This window comes from Notolepis coatsorum, assembly GCF_963971535.1.
Source record: "Notolepis coatsorum genome assembly, chromosome: 17".
NCBI lineage: Eukaryota > Metazoa > Chordata > Actinopteri > Aulopiformes > Paralepididae > Notolepis > Notolepis coatsorum.
The window spans coordinates 64407789-64422746 of record NC_140181.1 but is presented as its reverse complement, the minus strand read 5'-3'; the positions used below and the strand labels follow the sequence as shown (position 1 = coordinate 64422746).

The following is a 14958-nucleotide window of genomic DNA, read 5'->3' as shown; positions in this document are numbered from 1 at the left end:
TCAAAGGCTTTACTTAAGTAAAAGTGAAAACGTTGATGGAATAGTACACTGGTAAAAGTAAAAGTCCTCCATTCAATGTTATATTCAAGTAAAAGTATTAAAGTAGCCTACTTCATATTAAAAATACTGAAGTATCAAAAGTAATTGTACAATATATGTCCACATTACAGATACATGTACTAGAATTACCTCTATATATCATATTACATCATCAAACCATTTGCACTGTTTACACTTGCTCATCATGATTATATCTGTATATGTGTTCCCCTTATTTTTTTATTCCCCTCATTATATAGTTTCCCTATATGTGTGTAATCTATCTATCTATCTATCTATCTATCTATCTATCTATCTATCTATCTATCTATCTATCTATCTATCTATCTATCTATCTATCTATCTATCTATCTATCTATCTATCTATCTATCTATCTATCTATCTATCTATCTATCTATCTATCTATCTATCTATCTATCTATCTATCTATCTATCTATCTATCTATCTATCTATCTATCTATCTATCCATCTATCTATCTATCCATCTATCTATCTATAATCTAGTTGAGTTTTACTAGGATATTTCCTCTGGAATATGGTAGAGTCCCCGAAAATAGAAATAATCAAGAAAGTACAAATACCTCAAAAGTGTACTTGAAAATGATAGCATGATTGAAAAAAAATAATAGATATACGGATAGCAATTTTTCCATCTACATCATTTCCTTGAGCTGCAATTACAGTAACACAACACAAGGATCTAGTGTCCTCTGGTGATATTCAAACCCATTACTGTAACTCTCAATAACTGTCAAACGTAAATGAATGAGTGCAAAACAGTTTAGTCTTGGCCCATCTTGTAAAGGGGTATCTTAAAGGGGCACTTCACTGAAAAAACAACGCCGATTTATTTTGCACATAATCTCACACATATCATATCCCAAAACCCTTGGGATATGTGTGAGATAAGATTATGTGTAAATCAGCGTTGTTTTTTCATTGAAGTGCCCCTTTAAGGCGAGACACCCCAGGTGAATAGGCAAATATATACCTTTTTTGTTGATTTTGATATTTTGTTATATTTTGCTTCCTAAACATGTCTTCTATGAAACTAGTGACAATAAAACGTCAATAACACACATTTAGTTGTTTATTTTACTTAATTTTGCCTTATTGTATCCATAAATGTGCACATATTTAACGGGAAGTGCCTCATTTGCATATATAAACATAAAATTCAGAAAACTTGCAATATATTTTGTCTTAGTTTATATGTACATAACAAACTGGGAAAGTTTCATAGTGATATCTATTCAAATATTTTTTGCCTATTAGGTTAGGGGGTACTACACTGTACTACACTGTTTGTAGCCTGTGTGTAGTTCTGTTCAGTTCAATAACATCATTATTATTATTATTATTATTATTATTATTATTATTATTATTATTATTATTATTATTATTATTATTATTATTATTATTATTATTATTATTATTATTATTATTATTATTATTATTATTATTATTATTATTATTATTATTATTATTATTATTATTATTATTATTATTATTATTATTATTCAGTTATCAGGCATGTGTTTAGGTTGTCTATTACTAATGGTTTGATTAGGTATTGTGTTTGTAAATATCTGTTTAAAAAAAAGTATGGCATTTTACAATACAGAAGGCGTTTTCCCAAAAATGAGTTTTAAGAGTTTTTCCTCATACTCTGAGCCAGAAATCTCCACTCACATACACCAAACCTTCCAGTTCTATTCATATGTTCTGAAGGTATTTACAGAAGGGTTTGTTGATATCGCATTCATACCCTGATTTATATCACATTTTATTTCTAAAAACATGGTGAAATATGGAATTTTACCATAAAATGGACTGAATGGAGTATTTTCTGATTTATGGAGTGATAAAAAGAGATATCCAAAATCCCCTCTGTAATAACCTTTGGCCTTAATATGTCAACAAAATGAAACTATAATTTTGAAAATGGCTTTATCCAATGTTCAGATTTCTGTCCTGGAATTATATGCAAATTAGTGCATATTTAAGTAGATCATGCCTCATTTGCATATTTAAACATACAATTTCAGAAAACTTGTAATACAAAAAAGTCTTGTCTTAATATAAGTAATCAACTGGGGAAGTTTCATTGTGATATCTATTAGTTAAATGTTTTACCCTATTCACCTGTAGTATCTCGCCTTAAGATGCTCAGGCTTTTGGCCAGTAGGTGGCGGTGTTTCATCAGTAGAACTTCCAAAATCCCTAATTGTTTTCACCCCAAGATGAAGAAGGATGCTGTCATGCAGAGTGCCTCACACACACACTGTCACTAGTCTGAGCATCCCGACAACGATTACTCACTCTTTATTCTCAACTCCATCATTTATGACAACAATATCAAACGTGGTCTGTTTCGTTATAGCTAACGTTACACAAGAAATACACACATGTGGCTTGTAGCTGCTCACCGACCCCCCCGTAACGTTACTAGTGGTGGTACTAGGCTAGCTAACGTTAGCTAATTGCCTCTGCTGCTATTGTTTGTTGTTGCAGTCTCTCATCAAACAAATCACAGATGTTGTAGAACAAGCCTTTCGAGGTAAGTGTTGTGAGCTGTAGCCAACAGCTTTCTCTGCCTTTTGATGTTCATCAATACATGTGAAAGACATGACACATATTATGGAATAGTTTGTTAGTTGCTCGCGTTACCTGTCAGCTAGCTAACGTTAGCTGGCTAATTTGTCCAGCAGCAGCAATAAGGAGAGCTAACGTTAGCTGCTAGCTCGGTGGAGCTGCTGTTGCTGGTTAGCGAACCAGTTGACGTTAGTAACTAGCACTGATTGGGCTAACAACGTTAGCTTAGCTAGCCAGAGGCAGTCTAATGGCTGGGACGACACAGCTATTTGAAACTGGTTTTGCACAAAGCACATACAGTTGCAATGGGAATATTTAATGTTCCGTTGAAGTGTTCCTTATTTCAGCGAGCCAGTGACATTGGAACAGTTTATACGTCGCATCTGTACCGCAACATATCATGGACAATACACTCTTTCCATAATATAGTCTGAACCCATCGAGCTATTGGCTAACGCTAGCTACTGTGCTAACTTGCTGTCTTTGTTTGGGTATTTCCATTGAATAACTCAGTTGTTTCTCCTCACAAATAGTGCTTATTTCTCAGTTTGGCCGGACCTAATGTGACGTTAGCGAAAGTGAAATGTATGTGTACTGCTCAAAACAAGAGTCCCGACGTTCATAACTTCTACTGCACAAACTTGCTAAAAGTAACAGTTTACCAACAAGACTTGGCTTTACACTTGACCTATGGTACAACATAAGCTATTATTATGTTTGTTGTCATGTGGCATGCTAGATGTCGTCTGCTAACAATGCTGAAATTGTGCTTTTGTGGGAAGCAGGAATTCTTCTGAAAACACTTGAACGAAAGCTAGTCATTTTCTTTCCCTTTCTTTGTTATAGTCAATGAGAGTTCCTTGATTACACTGTAGCCTAATGCATTCCAGGGCATGGTGGTTGGATACTTTATGGTGCTTGTGTTGTGCTGTTGCTAAGAAGGGAGCCTTGCTAAAAGTTGTCAATCTTACGCAACCTTTATCTCATGCCTGTCTACAATAACTGTTATTTACATGCAATGAGTTGGTGTGCATCACATCGGCTGTCAAGTTCCTGACTACACTCCGTATTCCTTAAGAGAATAGGCTATGTTGACACAATTGTACACTGATTCCATAGTGAGAGAATCAATGTTACCACTTGTAAGACTGAATGGGAAAAAGGGGGGGGGGGGGGGCTAGGGTACAGATGGACCATATAAAGGTGAAGTTGTATTTTTCTTCATATACAACAGGTCATCCTCATTTGCTTATCAGTGTGTTGGGGAATAGCACAGTATCGGGCAGGGGATAGGCTAATCTTTATTCTGTAATGTAAGGGTAAGATCAGTTGTAAAGCTATTTAATTCACTGTAAAGGCCCAGCTCTATTTTAGATGAGTTCCACTCAGTGGGTGACGTTAATGGTCAGTCTCTCTCTGACTACAACCTGTAGGCTTGATCCAGGACTAGGTATGTAAATAGTAAATGGACTGCATTTATATAACAGCTTTTATCCAAAGCGCTTTACAACTTATGCCTCACTCACCCATTCACTCATACATTTACACATTGACGACTGAGGCAACCATGCAAGGTGCCAACCTGCTCATCGGGAACAGTTGGGGGTAGGCAACCATGCAAGGTGCCAACCTGCTCATCGGGAACAGTTGGGGGTTAAGTGTCTTGCTCAAGGAGGAGCTGGAATCGAACCGGGCACCTTACCAGATGAGCCACTGTGACTGTACCCCGGTTACTACTACTTTACGACGTTACACCAGTACAGCCAAACCCCTCGCATATCACATGACTGAGACTGACAGGGAAATTCACTGAAAAACAAAGCTGATCTATCCCAAAACTATTATTAAGATGACATAAAAAAAATAAAGATTTAGTCGCAGGGAGAGTTATTGAGTTACAAATGGTCGTTCAAGTGATGTTTTTAGACACTTGATCCTTTGTGTAAATCATCATAACAAAAATAAAAGGATCTATGCCAGATGGAAAAGAATGAACACATTGCCCAAAATAGAAGGGAGGGTGGGATATAGCTGGGGAGAATTGAAAAGGCCCATAATGGCCTTGTTTGTTTCCAAATAGCCTAATCAATTATTCAAAGTGAGAGCTTCATCATTTATTAAAAAAAATTAGACATTGATTTGTCTTTTCACTGGACTGTTAAAATATGTTTAAATGGAAATTAATACAATTATGTTTCACAATTCTAAATGCAGACTAGTTTGCCTAAAGACTGTACAAATGTAGGGCTAATATAGCCTCAGAGGCCATGGTTACACTGGGGGTTTTGTTTTTGTTGCTGAATGATTACGTTTGCTGTCCTAGTTAAATAGAAATGCCGTTTTGGCAGGATAACGCGTTGCCCTACTGGCAACGCTGAAATTGTGTTTCCGTTTTGGATACTCGCCAAAACTCGCAGACGACGTGTCATGTAATCTGCGCGAGCCGGATACGGAGCCGTTGTTGCTCAACGCCCATGTGCAGTAGAGACCAAGGCCAAATCCTCCGCCTCCCAGACCCATGTCATGTCAACAAACCAGCAGCCACGCAAGAGTCGATTGCTCAGAGCTCCTCTTTCAATCTTAACACTTTGAGTGCCATGCCGGGTTTTCCTTTTTACCCCCTTGATGCCACGGTCCACTTCAATGTTAACGTTAATATCGCCTAATCTATGTTTTAAATTATGTGTCTAATCTGCCCGTCGCTTATCAAAGAACACTTTTCCAGTCAGTGCTGTCAAGGCAGATTGGTCTTTTATCGCTTCATTTCCGTTTCAGAGCATTTTGAAAAGCACCCGTTTTGAAATAAAAAACAGTTCATTCTAGACCATTCTGTGATAATCGTCTTTTACTGGAATATTCCAGAACGTTGATATTCGTCGGCCTATTTATGAATCGTTTTCAAATAAACGCTAGATGATCAATATACGTGCACGCAAGCACATTCGCGCCGCGCACGGATAATCGCCGTGTTCATTTCCTCTTGGACTTTTCCAGTGAAACCGAAAGAGCCCATTTCACAAAACAGCCTATATCTTCATCAAAATTAGTCTGATTATCCTAACACTGATAACATAGATTCCTTACCTGACATCAGATGGTATCCAACTGGTATATTCCAATTCCTGATCACCATTCGAAAAAATCGATAAGTGTATGGATCCAACGTGATACAGTAGTACACATGATTCCGCGGGGCTGAGAGGCTCCAGAATGAACTGTGGTAACCCCGGCTGGATCAGTGGACTGGAAAATGTGGAGTACCGGATTTTTTTCCCCATCCATTTTCATTGAGTCCATTCCAAAATCCCTTATGTCATCTGGGAGACGATAGGGGGCGCTTTTTTCCACATATGATCGCCGGCGGTGCTCGGGTATACTCGGGTAGGCTCGCGTGATGCAATATGATTTCAGATCGCTAAAAAAAAAAAAATCAGAGAAATATCGTGAGTGGCTTTCAACATAACTATCGGAAACCCGAGATATCTCGTGTGTGGCAGTGAAAGTGTTAACAAGCATTAAACAAAATGCCCCAGTCATCTATTCACTTTTGTTTAATACATCAGGCGTTGTCTAATGTTATCTAGCTACTGATAGCTCCTGATATCAATGTCTGATATCATCAGTTTGGCTGGCTCGTCGCTCGTGAGCTAACGTTAGCTACCTAGCTATCAAGTTATTGTTATAAGGAGCCCAGTCCAAGCTACAACTTTTGTTTAATACATGAGGCGTTGTCTAATGTTATCTAGCTAGTAGCTACTGATAGCTCCTGATATCATCAGTTTGGTGCTGGCTGGCTAACGTGAGCTAACGTTAGCTACCAGAGCTGTCCCGAGTAGCTGCGGCTACCATGTGTTGTCAAGTTATTGTTATAAGGAGCCCAGTCCAAGCTACAACAGTCTGCATTCCCTTAACAATTGTTTGTATTGAGCCGTATTGTATTGTACCCATTCTGCAATCTGTTAAATAAAGTTTACATCCATTCATTCTGCCAGCATTAACGTTACCAAGCTGCTAGGCACAATGCTATACTGTTATAATGGCATATCGCGTTAGCATGTAAGCTAACAAAATCGGCGATGATGAGACTAAACTCCGCTCTTGGTCGTCAATTGTGTTGATGTTAGTTTTGTTTCATCAACAAATGAGAGGCAGAACACACAGTGAATGTATCCGTTTTGTTTATTGCACTTTCTTTGCTGAAAAATAAATGCTACTGCTAAATGGCTAACGCGAGGCATTTAACACTTTGATCGCCATGGTTAAATTCATAATTTACCATCCCTAGCCAGCTCTATTTGTCTATGGAGAAGTTCCCCTTCTTTGCAGGGCTATAACTTTTTAAATTCTATTGCTAAATTGACATTATTATGGCCCATTCAATGTCCTATATCCATTGTTCAGGGTGTAGCAACGATATACTTTTTCATTCACATATTCATACTAAAATATGGTCTAAAGTATAAGTATGTTTTTATCGTTTTCTGCAGCTTTCTCCAGAACGTGATTTATAGCTCCAAATGCATTATATTGATGATGAAATACAGTTTGATAGCAATCGGCGCGAGATAACAAATTTCAACTGGACGTGGTTCTAGAAGTTACTACGTATCATCTGATGTTGACCGGATGGGCGAGGGGGCGTTTATAATTCCGTGGGCAACGTTATCTAGTGTGGGTGTGGGCATCTAGTGTGGGTCATATGATCATCAGATCAGTTAGTATAGAAGACGTTCGAAAATAACGTTGAAACTCACCGTATCTTCCTCGCGCCGTTGGACGATCAGCGTGGAGTAGACAGTTTTCGATTATGGGATGTTGATCCTGATGAACCATTTCCAGGTTGTATAATACTATATACGTCCAAATAACGTTGTTTATTGATTATCCAGTGTGTTGAGATAGAGTCCTGTTAATGATCGCGAGTGCCCGGACGATTTATGGATGAGCACTTCCTGTTTGACGAGTCGGTATCGCTGTTGCATCACGCTCACCGCAGAGTTAGGCTGAATACCGCGTCACCGCTGTTTTTTATCATAATAATAAAGTTGGCTTGCGGCTTGCGGCTCTGCAGATATACCCTACTCGGTTCCAAGCGACCCTATTGGTCCAGCCTGGCTCTGCGGCTCTGCAGATACCCCCTACTCGACGCGTCACACTTTGTAGCCTCTGAACGAAAACAGAACGCCGCGCCGCCATCTTTACTGCCTCGCTAAGGATGCATTTCATTCAGGATTTGTTTGCGACAGAACCAAGTGCAATAAACAAAAAAGAATGGATTCACTGTGTATTCTGCCTTATTTATTGATGAAACAAAACCGACATCAACCCAATTTACCACCGAGCGGAGAGTTTAGTGTCACAACAAGATCGCTGATGTGTTAAGTTTGTTGTTATTAGCCTAATACTACAGTCAGCCGATATACACGAGAGGTAACAACGTTAAACCCGGGTTTGCTTGGTAGAATACACAATGAGAGGTAACGTTAGCTTTGGCAGAATAGACGCAACGAGAGTCTGGTTAATGTTGTTATTGATTGATTGATTGAAACTGTGTTAAACTCTGGCTTGCTGCAAGCCCTCGGACATCTATGCCCACGGAGCTTTCAGTGTACACAAGCGAGCGGCGGCGGCCCCGCCTGCATCCCTATTCCCCAAACGGAGTAGTACCTGGCTGCAGTGGAAAAGGAACGAAGTACCAGGTGCCTAAAGCGGGTCGAGTCGAGTAGGTAATATGCAGTGGAAAAGCGCCATTAGACTAGAGGCAGGCTATAAGAGTAGACTACTAAAAAAAAAAAAAAATGCATTCAAACTTTTTTTTTTTTTGTGCGCACTGTGCGGTAATTACCGCGGCGGTAGGAAAAATTTCGCAAATTCGTGCGGTAAGGAAAATATCAATACCGCGGCAGCTCTAGTCATCGGCGATTAAAGTGTTAAAGATGGTGGTTTGTTGTTTTTTTGCAGGAAGTGTATTGGCACATTCAATTTTTCTGATTGGTTGAAAATTGCCTTCATGTTCGCCACCTACTGCCACCTACTGCTTTGGCATTGTACTACATCACTGTGTGCTCAGGAGGCAAAACAAATGTCTAACTTACCTGCCATTACGTTACGTTCTCAAAAGCTAAACTGAAATTAACCCTGTGTGTAACCGCAGCCTCAGTCTAAACAGATAATCAACACTGCTCGTGCCTAATAATACCTTAAAGGGGAACTATCTTATAAATGGCCTTTTTGAGTGTTTAGCATTGTTTCCTAGCTATGTGAACTTATATTAATATGATCTATGTCTCAAAATTCTCATATTGGCGCATTCTTCCAATTCTCCTCTCACAATATTCACCCTCACTGAACTGAGTCATTTGAAAATGTGCCTATATGTGATGTCATAAAGACACCGCTGCATGTTAATGTTCAGGCGAACCAGAACGCGCAGTGGTTTAGGAGCCCAGGCTCAAAACAGCTCGAGATCTTGAGGTAGAAAAATGCTGTTTTTGAGGACTTGATTAGAAATACAAAACAATGAATAAAAAAAATATATATATTACAGAGGTGTTCCATAGACTCACAGGAATTGTGTAAAAGTGCCCAAATAGTGAAAGAAATAGTAAAATAGTTCCCCTTTAAATCGTAAGTTAGCTTGCTGATCGAAGTTGAGAGAAGACTCAATAGGCTAATCAATTATTCGGTCATTGCAACTACTAAATATCAACCACAAAACTCTGTAGTTGGTGTTAATTCCTGAAAATTAGTCACATGATTTCAGCTATATAGCCTACTTTACTTAGAATCTTAAATAGGTTAAAGTTTTACATCAAAACATTAACCAAACATCTTATGATCCAAAGAACGTTTACTTCCTGGGGCGAAACATTGTTCAGAGAGGTCTGCCGTCATCTGTGAAAAACCTCTATTTGTGCTTTGAATTTGTCCACTTCTAAGAGAAAGCATTTTTGTACACGATAGACCAAAGGGCTTTTTTTATTTGGTTATAGGCTGGATGTCACACAGCATCCTATATTGTATTTGGTTAATCTTGACAAGGCTAAATTAAAGACTCAAGTAGCCCTTTGATAACAGCATATTACCACTACAGATCTATATATATATACACGAACAGTTGGTAGATCTCCTTACTGTTAACAACTTACTGATTGTGATTCTTCTTTATTCCTTCCAGTTAGGCATTATTTAACTGTCTGGTGGTTACAGGAGTCTTATGTACTTTGATTACTAAGCAAGGCACTAACAGAGTAGAGATGGACCTTGACCTAATGTGGGTTTTTGGTAATGCTTTCTGAAAAGGCAAATTCTTTAGATTCAGCCAAGAGGATAATTTAGATTTACTTAAAGTCCCAATCTGGAATTCTTCTGGCCATAAACTTGGGGTAAATTCACATTCGGGATGACCTTCTTACCCCGTTCCATCAATCAATAAGTAAATCAATCTGTTTTAGTCCAGTGTTTACAAACATTACCAATACAAGCTAACCTCTTAACTCACTGGAGGCCAAACCCGAGATAGTCCGGGTTAACTCGCCATGCTCTGGGCGCCAATCCCGAGAAATCTCAGGTTTTAATCGATATTTCTTTTATTAGCGGTATCCATTCATTTTTCATCCATTCAGCCTGACGTTATCATTGGGAATGGGTCTGAGCTCGCAAAGGGCAAATACCGCCGCCTATCGTCTCTCCGATGGTATTGCACATCATTGGATTGGCTGGGACTGTGCATCAAAAAAATAAGTCCGGTCCAGGTTTTACTTCTCGCGCATGCAGTATCGTTATAACAGATGGTCTGAGGACACTCAGAGTAGCGTGGATTATGTGTTTTGGATATATAACGTTGGATAAATAAACGCGATCAATATTTGGAATGGCGATCAGGAATTGGATTAATCTTTTTGCATGACATCAGATGTGCGGTAACGACTTTATATTACGAATCTTGGGCTAATCAGATGTTCCTTTCACCGCCATCGGAGCGTGTGTGTGTGAGGTTCGCGCAGACCAAAGACCCCGCTTCTCTTCGTGCATGAGGACACTAAGGCTGTCCCCGAACCCTGTTTTTAGGGTTCGAACGTTCGCCAGGGTTTATCGAACGAACGTTCGAACGTTCGTTTAAAAAAAAGATTTTACTAAATTCTTTTTTAATAATACATTTTTTTTTGTATTGTATTATTATAGATGCTACGGAGGGTGGCATTGCATAGTCTATTGGTGAAAAACATGTTGTTTACAGTGGTGGCTGTTCATGTAAACATGTAATTAAACAAAGCACTCAGAAGAAAATAAACAAGCTACTGCATCAAAGTTACTACTTATGATAAACAACACCGAACGTTCGAACCCATTAATTAAAGTCCGAATGTCAGCGTAACGAACGAACGTTCGAACGTTCGGGCTCAGCCTTAGAGGACACATATACTATCGATAATCTAGCGTTTATTTGAAAACGATTCATAAATCAAGCGACAAATGGCATGATTTGTAAGGAAATACATTTAAGCTCGATTTGCTGGAGTTTATTGAGATGAGACGGAACGCCCTAGAAATATATTGATATTCATCACGGTATAAAATGGAAATGTATGTATGAAAAAATTATCTGTTTCGAAACTTTCGTGCATGTTGACTGGAAGCAACTCATTGACGATCACTGTTATTTAGATCTATTGCTATTATATTTGATATGTTTTAAGCACTCGCAAATAAGTCATATCCTCCATTGGATAAAGCATTGGCACCGAAGGGCCATCAGCAGAGGGCGCTGTTGGCCCTCAATGAGTTAAAGCCACACGTAATACATTTAAATAGGTATATTTACTTAGCCTTTGTTGTAGCATCAGTCCTTGTATAAGGAGCCCAGTCAATCAGGTTGAGAATAAAAACATGTCTCATTCCTATACTATAATTTTTGGTGGTGGGGCTACTAATTTGTTGATGTTTAGATTACAAATTGGGCCTTTATGGATTTGTTATATAACACAACTGAATTGACCTATCTCAAGCACAACCCTTCTTTTCTTGATCCTCCAATCACAACTATTGCTTGTTGGGAAGGAACACTTCTGATTGGAGGATCAAGAAAAGAGGGTAACATTTGAGTTAGGTCAAGTAGGCCTACATCACCACTAGGGCAGGAATCAAATGCCCTCAGTGGCTGATTAATTCATACATTAAATGACTCATTATTGTACCTACCAGTAGGGCTGCAAAGTATCCCCCCAATATGATGGTATACTGTCATGGATCCATGCGAAGGTATGGATTTTTACTATGCCGTCCACAATATACATATCATAAATATATATATATATACATATACTGTATATTTTTTACATTGATAGACATTTTTCCCCTTGCAGCAGCATTAACACTTTCAGCGCCAGCCGCTTTATCCATCCTTGTAGTCAATGGGCCACGCTTTAAAAGATAGGGATTTTCACTGTGCGTCATGATGTTTGGAGGGCTATATCTATATTCTATATTATAGCTATGGAGACAATACTATACTCATTTGACAGTCACTATCTCTCGTCCAACATGTAAAAAAAATAGTTAATTTCTTCATGTATATATGTTCGCGTGTTATCCTGTGGTGAATATTGTATAGTTTCAGAGTGATCCTGGCTAATTCCTGGAAGCTGCGTTATAGAGCGATATGTGAATTTTGTGTGAAAAAGGCGTTTGCGTTCTCGCCTGGACACGCTACTGTTTCCAAATCAAAGGTATATAATGGTATTATGTTTCATCATGAATGCATCAAAGGGGGGCGGGGGGGTTGTTTTTTGATGCTCTGATCATCAGCAACGGCATTCGTTTTGAATACTACATACTAGTGTAGAGCCATATGGAATCCGCGATCACGGAATCGCGGACGGAATCGCGGAATTGAGCAATAAAAATGGAATCAACTAAAAAAATAAAAAATAAAAATGTAAGTTTTTCTTTTTTTTTTTTACTTTTTTTTTATGTTGTGGGACTTGTACAGCACTTAGTTCAACTTTGTCAGTGCTGTAAAGTTTAAACCTTTTTTAATCTTACACAAACAAAACACTTTGCTTTCATGAAATATTGTAAGCCGTCATTTGAGGCTTTATAAAAGCAGCACAATGAACACAAATCTGTCAGTGCCGAGTCCGACCTCATCTTAAATAACAAACAGCATTGCTTGTTGTAGTTAACAAAGAGAGGCAGAGTTGATTTAGCAAAAATAAATATAATTTTTTATTTTAATAATCGAATTTTATTTTCATATTCGAATCCCATGCCCATATCCCATGCCCATCGAACGAAGCTTCGAAGTATTTAAGACAGCCCTATTAAATGGACTGTTATATCTTATTAAATTGTGGACATTTATTCATTCCCACTATTAGACACTATTTCTGATGGTAAAATGAGCGTACAAAGCAAAATACAGAATTCTGAAATATTAAAAACGGAAAAAACGGAATTGGAAAAAAAATTGAAATTTGGAAAAAAAACTGATTTCATATGGCTCTATACTAGTGTTGTCACAATACTGGAATTTCGACTTCGATACGATACCTTGAAAAGTATCGATACTTCGATACCATTTCGATACCAAAAAATAAATAAATATATATATATATATATATATTTTTTTTAAAACAAATTTAGCTTTTGTTGCTGGTTGTTCTCCTCAGCTTCTCTCTGGTACTATAAGAGAAGATAAGTACAACACTTTTAAAACCCTTTGTTTATCTTTAGATCACACATTTAAAAATAACTGTTCATCTCACTTCAATCATTTTTAATTGCAGATGCAGAACATGGTATTTTCTCAAGCAGACAGATGTAAACACTGTAATCTGTGTTGCATGTACCTGACAAACTGAACTGTTTGTATTACAGTTAGTAACAGTTTCGATTTTATTGAGAGAGAGAGAGAGAGAGAGAGAGAGAGAGAGAGAGAGAGAGAGAGAGAGAGAGAGAGAGAGAGAGAGAGAGAGAGAGAGAGAGAGAGAGAGAGAGAGAGAGAGAGAGAGAGAGAGAGAGAGAGAGAGAGAGAGAGAGAGAGAGAGAGAGAGAGAGAGAGAGAGAGAAGAGAGAGAGAGAGAGAGAGAGAGAGAGAGAGAGAGAGAGAGAGAGAGAGAGAGAGAGAGAGAGAGAGAGAGAGAGAGAGAGAGAGAGAGAGAGAGAGAGAGAGAGAGAGAGAGAGAGAGAGAGAGAGAGAGAGAGAGAGAGAGAGAGCGAGAGTGAGAGAGAGCGAGAGAGACCTGTAAAAATTAATACACTGCACTTCAAACCACATTGAACAGCGATCTACAGGTAGGCAGATCTGTTCGCAGCACAGGAGCGAAGGAGATGAGTCACACTGGTGTTTTCTTTTTAATGACTAATGTGTACGTGAGTGACTACAGCTGCCTGTGAGTGATGTCTGGCGAGGGGGAAGGCGAAGGCCTATGTGGCGTCAGGACTTCCATCCCCATGCGAATGGAATGGCTGCCTATTCATTGTGCTCTGGCACCTCTTTGCTGGCAGATTTGTCAATACTCTGGGTTGGGGAATTCAACGTTTTCACGCTGCGCTCCAGTGGCAGCGGCTTGGTTTTTACCTAGATCCCTCCACTGCTCCTTACCTTCAGCACATTATTATCATGAAAGATAGTTCCCCATTACATAGCCCAGCGTAGGCTCAGCAGCACTGCATGCTGCATGGTGAATCATTGTGTTGCAGTAAGAGAGGGTAATAGCCTGGTCCTTTGTGCGCATAGTTTATATTTTGAAAGAGGCATTTTTCTCTTAGCAAGGCTATTGTGTTATAGTTCAAGGTGATTGGCCTGAGTTATTGTTTTTGGTCAGGGATCACGTTTGGATCTCCTCTGCAATATGAAATGTGCTTCAGTGGTAGACGAGGTTGGAGGGGTCTAGGCTAGCCGTGAATATACATGAAAGCATCTTTTATAGAACTAGTCTAGAGATCAGGCAATTTATCAATGTAATTTGCTATTAAAAAAAAAACTGTACTCTATACCGATTAGAGCCGTCCTACACTGACACTACTGGATAAAGAGGGACAGTGTTGGTTGGACTGTTGTAGCGTTCCCCCCCCCGTCTAGTGTTTGATATCCATTTCATTGGAGGATATCTGGTGGTTACATAGAAAATTAATGCTTGGAACAAAGGAGCAATGTTCGCTCAAAGACCTCTTGATGGGCCATTCAAGTGCCGTATATTCATTAAAAATAACAATCTGTCAGCGCTTACTGACAGCGTGCACAACAAGCCAAGCTCTCCTCATTGTTCTCCAAAGATGTTTTTCAGTTGCCTCTGCC

The 14958-nt window shown here is 38.8% G+C and overlaps 1 protein-coding gene across 4 annotated transcripts in view; it reads left to right on the top strand.

Moving 5' to 3' along the window:
* Positions 1-2557: 2557 nt before the first annotated feature.
* The window catches only part of rerea (arginine-glutamic acid dipeptide (RE) repeats a), a 249906-nt gene continuing 237505 nt past the window's right edge, over positions 2558-14958 (top strand). For all 4 annotated transcript variants that reach the window (XM_084333675.1, XM_084333674.1, XM_084333673.1 and 1 more), the window contains exon 1: positions 2558-2622. The gene's annotated coding sequence lies outside the window, so the exon portion shown is untranslated. The remainder of the gene's footprint in view (positions 2623-14958) is intronic.